The sequence below is a fragment of the Colius striatus genome, unplaced genomic scaffold (genome assembly GCF_028858725.1).
Source record: "Colius striatus isolate bColStr4 unplaced genomic scaffold, bColStr4.1.hap1 scaffold_59, whole genome shotgun sequence".
Taxonomy (NCBI): Eukaryota; Metazoa; Chordata; class Aves; order Coliiformes; family Coliidae; genus Colius; species Colius striatus.
In genome coordinates this window covers 386,523-394,674 of record NW_026908533.1, presented here as the reverse complement: position 1 = coordinate 394,674, position 8,152 = coordinate 386,523, and the positions used below count along the sequence as shown (strand labels likewise).

The following is an 8,152-nucleotide window of genomic DNA, read 5'->3' as shown; positions in this document are numbered from 1 at the left end:
ATTAAAACTCCTCCAAAATCCTTGTTTTTCTCTCAGAATTGCACCAAAACCTCATTTTATCCCTCACAACTCCCCCAAACCCCACTTTTTCCCCTCAAAACGCTTCCAAAACTCCACTTTTTCCCCTCAAGATGGCACTTTTTTACCCAGCAGTTCCCAAAAATCCCAATTTTCCGTCAGAATAGCCCCCAAAACCAACTTTTCCTCGGAAAACACCTCCAAAACCTCACTTCTTCACTCAGAACTCCACCAAAACACCACTGTTTCCCTCAAAACTCCACCAAAACCCCGCTTCTTCCCCCAGAAGTTCCCCAAAACTGCACCTTTCCCCTCAAAACTCTACCAAACTCCACTTTTACCCTCAGAATTTCCACAAAACCCCACTTTTCCCCTCAAAACCCCACCAAAACATTTGGTTTTTTCAAAAATCCACACAAATCCCACTTTTTCCCTTTAAAAATTTACCAAAACCCCACTTTTTCCCTCAAAACTCCACCCAAATCCCACCTTTTCCCCTCAGAATTGCACCAAAACCTCATTTTATCCCACAACTCCACGGCTTTTGGCCCTCAGAAATCTACTCCATCCCCACTTTGCCTCTCAAAACTCTTCCAAACTACACTTTTCCCTGCAAAACTGCACCAAAACCCACTTTTTCTCCTAAAACTCCAACAAAACCTCACTTTTCTTCTCAGAAATTGTCCTGGTTTAGGCCCATCAGGGAACAAAGACCACGATTAGCCCCGAGTACCCAAGTGGCTGAGAATTGCTCAAGGGTAGGGAGAGCTTAATTGCCGCTTAAGGTTCAGGACAAAGCAGACCAGGCCACTCGGTTTGGGGAAGAAAACAGAGAAAAAAAAACCAATTTAATGCAACATCAACTAAAACATACCCCCAAAAACCCAAAACATAACCAAAATGAAACAACACGGAGCAATACATCAATGAAGAGTCCAACCAGCCTTTTGAAGAACACCTTCTTGCCACCCCTCCCCTCTTCCCGGGCTCAGAGCCCTGATCCCGGGGTTTTTACCTTGTCCCCCCCTGAACGGTTCGGGGGGGCAGGCAGTGGAGATCTCAGTTAGTCTGTTCCCGATAGCTTCTGCCGTTTGCCCCTCCTCAGGACGGGTGAACTCCACACCAGCCCTCCCTGCGAGTCCGTGGGGTAACTCACACGCATGGCAGCCCTGCACGGGCTGCTCCGATGCCCACTGACTCCAAAGGCTGCAGCTCGTCTCTGCCTCTCGTGTGGGGCTGCTCTGCGGCGTGCAGGCTCTCCAGCACGGCCTGGGCCATGGCCCCTCCCCACACAGTCCCTCTCCCGTCCGGGCTCACTCACACGGAGCTGCTGGGAACTCTCGCTCCTGCCATGGATCTCCAGAGGCTGCAGGGGCACAGCTGCATTCTCGCCACGGCTTGCAGAGGGGTCTCTGGTCTGTTGCTTCTCCTTCCTTCCTCCTTCTCTGGCTGAAGGGTCCGCGTGGTCGCCTCCATCTCGTGTCACTCTTACACCTCCTGCCTCGCATTCCAAATTCCCCGTCCCCTAAATAATGATCGCGGAGGCGCCAGATTGGCCCAGCCGGGCGGAGGTGGGTGTGAACCCAGGAGCCGGGGGAGAGTCCGCAAACTCTTTCTCGGGTCTTCACTGCAACCCACTCCCCCTAATCGTGGTCTTTGTTCCCTGATGGGCCTAAACCAGGACAAGCTGCAATAACATACCCTTTCTGTAACAATACTTTAGAAGAGCTACAATCAGATTTTTATCAAATAGCTCAAACATTTTCAAATGACCATTTCCCGCTGAAAGAGCATCTTTGTTTTTCCTATTCAAGACAGATGTTTTTGAGAAACTGAGAACTACCTCTCCCACAATTGTAATGTTATAGCCACACTCCATCTCAGGGAGTCCAATACCAGAACAGAAAGAACAGTCTGAAGAGAAAACAGCAATAGTCCACTGGATAAAGAAGACATACCATCTAATTTATAACTTGATATTTGCTGCTACAAAGGCACATTTAACAGCTTCACATACAGCAAATTGGGAAACCTGTTTCCACTAAGGAATTTCTCTAGCTTATCACAGCTAGAAGCACAGCCCTTTAGTCTTATCACCAATTTTTTAACAGATAATATTAGAAGGTTAATGATTTAAAAAAAATCTGATACTGATACATCCTGGTCAACATGGAACTTGATGCTGTTCCTCTTAGAAGACTGTGATCAGCTCCTTCTTCTATCTGCACTGTCATTAGGACCCAAGAATCCAAGAAAATGCTTCCAAGACTATTTGATCATTCACTTCTGCCTTTCATTCTACTGTTTAAACAGTGCTGCTAAGAGGAAAAATGAAGTTTCTTACAGACAAGACCTTAAAGCACATTAAAGACCCCTACACTGAAACCACCGCTACCAAATGAAACAAAAACAAAAGTCATCTGCTTTGGAAACCATCCACAGCAAAAGACAACAGCATAATGGAGCAGTAGCTTAGACCAGGGCAAGACAGGGCTCACTGATTAAAGAAAAAAACAAGGCAAAGTCTGCTTTGACTGATTACAACTCCACTTCTCCAATACTTCATTCTGCCAGAAGTATACAAATGTGGGGTTTTCAAACTTCATTTTCTTTTCAACTCTACCACTGGGGTTAAGGAAGGTGTTTGTTTTCAGTGGGTGACACTTGCTTTCAAGACACTTGCACAATTGAATAGTATTTTACCATCTGAACATGTAAGCTATTTACCTGTTCAGGAGCATCAGAGAACAGCACCTCAACCTCATCAAGAACAAGATGGCAAAGATTACGAAACAGCGTGTGATGTTCAGACAGTCTCAGGAGGCAATATGGTGCAGGCACTATTACCTCACCTACAAGTCGGTAAAGGACAACTGTTAACATTAATTTACATTCCACATGACACACTAGTTTTATCAAAAAGGTCTCAACTGCATTTCAGATGCATCATCTTGAAGTTATGGGAAGGTTTTTTTGGTTGGTTTTGGTGGTAAGGTATTTTTGTTTGGATATTTGTGTGTGTTTGGATTTTTGGTTGGGGTTTTTGTTTTGTTTTTTTTTAAATAGGGACCATATAACTCCATGTTCTGACTTCTAGTAACAGTCATTTTAGTTCGCTTCTATTTCTTTACCCCTGTGTGTCTTTAAGATCTGAGTACGCAAAACTGTGTTTCTGAAACACTGAAAAGTCTTTGTTAACAGCTTTACAGAGCAGGATGTCATTTCATTTCCCAACAAGACCATGGTAGAACCAGATCGACAGAAGGTAAATATCTAAACACATTCAAGCATAGCCTTTAGTAGTTTGGTTTTAACAACAAAATAATGCCAATATTGTATCTTCATTTCTTACAGTTTTATGCAATTAAGACAGCCTACATTGCATTCAAGTGTCATTAAGACGACAGAAGTATTCTTACATCTTTGGATTTTCACACTTTTAGCTGCTTCTTTGTTCTGCCCAAGCATTAACAACATTGGATGAAGCTGTCTGGAGCATCTCTGGTATGTTTTCAGTAGCTCAAAACCAAGTCGTGCCTTCTTCCACCCAGGACACAAGATAAGTGCTAGTGGCTAGGTGTGTATGGACAAAAGAGTTACAGTAGAGCATGAGACAACTGTTTAGAATCTTAGTCATTGTACTATTTCAGAATTTAGGGCAAAACTAAAATCTGCAAAACAGGCCTTTCAATGCTTCAAACAGAAGCTTTTAACACCATATCACCTCTTCAATGCAGATGGTACAGGCCCGAGGAACCGTGCACCAAGCTGGAGACAAATGGATGTGCAGCAACACACGGTGAAAAGTCCAAAAGTTTCATAGAAGCAGAAACATCTTGTCTTACTTGGAGCTGTGTGAGCCATTTTCAGTGGTCCCTTACAGCCTCAGTGAGTCCATGTTTCTGTGATCTAATGCAGTAGAAAATGAATGACAATGTTTTAAAAATCAAACCAGACATTTCCATTTCACTATGTAACAGCCCCTTAAAAATCAAGCTTCATCGAGTATCAAAGTGATATGACATTAACCACTTGTTAGATATTACTTGATAAATAAGTTACAGACTCCCACACTCATGCAGTCCATCTCTGTCAATGTCTAAGCAGATGGCCTAAATAACCTGGGAAGCATCATGAAGATACTCTAAGATTCCATCAGATGCACCCATTCTCAACATGCACTACCTTTTGGATCATTCATTGACATTTGCACCTTAGAACACAAAACCTGCAGTACTCTAATATATACATCCTCCACTCCTGTTTCTCAAGGTTTGTAGCAACTGCTCGACTGCAAAAGTGTAAGAATTGGTGGAATATACAAGAAAGGATTATTTCCCTGATATGAGATGGCAACTGCATCACATCCTTGAGCTATTGGTGGCCAACAGTAAGATTCAGTGGAGTTAGGGCCTAAAACTTTTTTCCAAGCAAGTTCCTACAGAAAGAGAAATAAAGAGTTCTACCTGAAAATCGTGTGCTTGAAACACCAACAAGGCAACACAAAGCAATGAGCAATTTAAAAGCCTTTGACCCACTGCATAATACATTTCCTTAACACACAATATGATAAGAGTTCTTCTGGGATGAGGAGTTAAATTCTTACATCTCATTCAAATGCCATCATTTGTAGCAGTGGTTGATAGATCAGATGAAACTGTACAATTCTACAGTCTCTCTGAAGCAGAATTTACTCAACCGTATGAACAACCTCCTACACATTCCTCAATCAAAATTAGCTACTATAGTATTTAGTATCTGAAAGTTAAGGTATGATACTTATGAAAGCTATGAACCATATGAAATAGATGACAAAGGCAATACTTAGTAGATGGGTTTGAGCTTACATCCAACTTAAAAACTGTTTTTTTGAGAAGAATTAGCCAAAGAAATGCTAAACACAAATGAAGTACAACTCACACACACGTCACACAGAACAGTGCTGAGACTCCTACTGTCCCCTGACTTGCCCATTGCCTCTGTTTCTTGCTTTTTTTCTTTTTGTCTCTTCCCCTGCATTTTTTTTTTTGCCCCTCCTGTTTTCACAGAGGCACCACCAACTTTGCTGGCTTGCTGACCTTTGGTCTGGTCTTGTTGCTGATGTGGCTGGATTCAGTCCCTGGTGTCCCTCCACAAAGACCACTCTTGTAGCCTCAACACTACCCACACCTCCACATATATGACACACGTTTGCAGAGGTTTAAATGGAAGTTATATCCTGGAATTACCTGTTGCTCATTTTCAGTTCTATGTGTGTTCAAAGGATCGGAATTTAAGCACTGCTGAAGCCTGAGAAATATACAAATATTAAATTCAATGGAAATGCAAAAGGAAAGTGTAATCGATAAATATCACCAATATTTCTAAATGGCATGAAACAGTTCCCCTACAAAATATCTCTGATGTATTACCTGTGCCAACAAAAACCCTCAAATATGACAGAAGAAATCAAAAAGTACCATTTTGGATGTAAAATTTACTATTAGGTTTTAGGTATCTGAAAATAACCCAAAGGTTTTTTAACCAAGACAATTGGTGGGTTCCTCAACTTCAGAAGAAAATCAGATGGGACTGCAGGAAAAAGGTGTCTTAAAGTTGCAAAAACATGAAACAATGTATCTTTGCAACAGTTAAAACTTGAATTAAAAACACCCCTCAGGTTGTTTACATATGCAGCAAGTGATTTGCAGCATAATAAAAGCCTTGCACAAGTCAACTCAGTCAGATTTCATTCAGCTTGAAAACTTTATCAATCACACTAAGAATAAAAGAAGGCAACTGAATATGCTGAGTGTGCAGAAACGTACTGCCTCATCACAGCCTTGTTTTCAAGCTACTGTTTAGAAAGAATTGCTATTTTTACTGTGGTCTGGATAAGTATCAGCAGCTTCTAATGGCCTCCTTCCCCAATACCATGTGCACACATCTTGGCTTACCCTCTGCCCTTTTAGCTGTCTAAGAAGAGTAACTGGAAACATACTACAGCTCCTAATTATCTGACTACACAATTGGTTCAAATATGTAACATACTGTACCATACCTGTCTGTGTGAACTGCTGGATTTTCCTTGAAAGGCAATCCTGGGATTGTTATGACAATCTATCAAGAAAAGACAAACCCTTTTCTGGCAGTAAAATACTGGTTAAGAGCAACATTTTAGAAAAAAAAAGATTACTGAGCTCAAGGTGGTTTTCTTACCTAACCGAATTTTCTTCATTAAGAATCAAGCATGCAACAAGAACATCAACCACACAGGAGAATCAGTTCATGTTCACAGCTCAAGCTATAGCTTCTGGCAGCTCTTTCTTTGAAGAATCCGCCCCTGTATTCCCCCAACAACTACCAAAAGCTGGCCACACAAAACCACTACACATCTTCACAGCACTAGAGCAAGTGAGCACAAAAGGAGACACAACCTGTTCAAAGTCCATCGTTGCGATCTAAAAAACCAAAACCACCAGAACCACAAACTTGAAGGACAACGTTCTCTTTTAACTAGATCAAGAGTTAGTCCCAGATTTGTTATAGAAAAGGACGTGATAGCTGACTACAGTATTCCTAATCTGCCTTACAGATGCTGCACTTAATTCATTCTGACATTTGAATAGAAAATCTAACACTTACAGATGTGGTAGTTTCACTGTCATCTGTGTTGGAGCTTTGTCATGTCTTTTCAAGAACAGAACCAGATACAGCAAGATCTAGAAAGACAATTTTAAAAGATGCAGAAACACGTTTGTGATTATCTGAATCTATGAAAGGCCAGTCTTTTTACAGTTGGTTGCAACTGACTTCTTTCTCTGCTTGTCTCATTTTCTAATGGCAAAAAGAACAACCAAAAGACAGTTGTATTTACATAAAGATATGAACCGAGTGAACAAAGACAGAGGATATTTATAGTGATTCAAGTCTGTTTTAAACAAGACAACTCACAGAAAACATTCAAGTTACCTCTGTGTAGAGAAATCCCTCTAAACTCAAATCAAACAGTAAGGTATCACTGATCAGTGCTACAAGTTATTTCAACAGTATCTAATGCTTTTCAGCATATCAACAAATGACCCTGCAACTGTCAGTGCACTGATTTACACCACACAGACACAGACAGCAGTCGAAACTCCTTGTCTCAAGTTCTAATTCTGCAAAAGCAACATCAATATTTCTTACACCCGGGGCACCATGGGAAGGGGATGTCCCCTCCCCCCCAAAAAACAATCCCCCCCCAAGCCACGAGGCAAAGGGCACAAATCCCCCCAAACGACCCAAGATGCCTCCAAATGAACCCCAACCCCTCCAAATGAGCCTAAAATCCCCCCAAATGATCCCAAACCGCCCCTAAATGAACCTGAAACCTCCTCAAAGGAACCAAAACCCCCCAAAATGGTCCCAAAAGCCCCCCACATGAGCCCAAAACCTCCCCAAATGACCCAAAAACTCCCAAATGACCCAAAACTACCCCAAATGGCCCCACACCCCCCCAAATGACCCAAAACTCCCCCAAATGAGCCCAAGACCCCCCAAATGGCCCCAAAAGCCCCCCACATGAACCCAAAACCTCCCCAAATGACCCCAACTCCCTCAAAATGAGCCCCAAAACACCCCAAATGATCCCAAAGCCCCTCAAAATGGCCCCAACTCCCTTCAAATGACTCAAAACTCCCCCAAATGAGCCCAAAAGACCCCCCAAATGAGCCCCCAACCCCCCAAATGAACCTAAAACCTCCTCAAATGACCAAAACCCCCCAAAATGGTCCCAAAAGCCCCACGAGCCCAAAACCTCCCCAAATGACCCCAACTCCCTCCAAATGAGTCACAAAACTCCCCAAATGATCCCAAAACCCCTCAAAATGGCCCCAAGTCCCTCCAAAAGACCCAAAACTCCCTCCAATGAGACCAAGACCCCCCAAATCCCCCCAAATGAGGCCCAAAGCCCCCCAAATGAATTTGAAACCTCCTCAAATGACCCATCCCCTCCAAAATGGTCCCAAAAGTCCCCCACATGAGCCCAAAACCTCCCCAAATGACCCTAACTCCCTCCAAATGAGCCCCAAAACCCCCCAAATGATCCCAAAACCCCTCAAAATGACCCAAAACTCCCGCAAATAAGCCCAAAAGGCCCCAAATGACCCCAGAG

General features: G+C 42.7%; 1 long non-coding RNA gene across 1 annotated transcript; it reads right to left on the bottom strand.

Moving 5' to 3' along the window:
• Positions 1 to 3,523: 3,523 nt before the first annotated feature.
• LOC133629531 (uncharacterized) lies at positions 3,524 to 6,721 on the bottom strand. Its single transcript, XR_009821059.1, has 5 exons — positions 6,643 to 6,721; positions 6,059 to 6,117; positions 5,247 to 5,307; positions 3,864 to 3,927; positions 3,524 to 3,591 (listed from the first exon to the last, which is right to left on the bottom strand). It is a non-coding gene; the product is annotated as an uncharacterized LOC133629531 (long non-coding RNA).
• Positions 6,722 to 8,152: the final 1,431 nt, after the last annotated feature.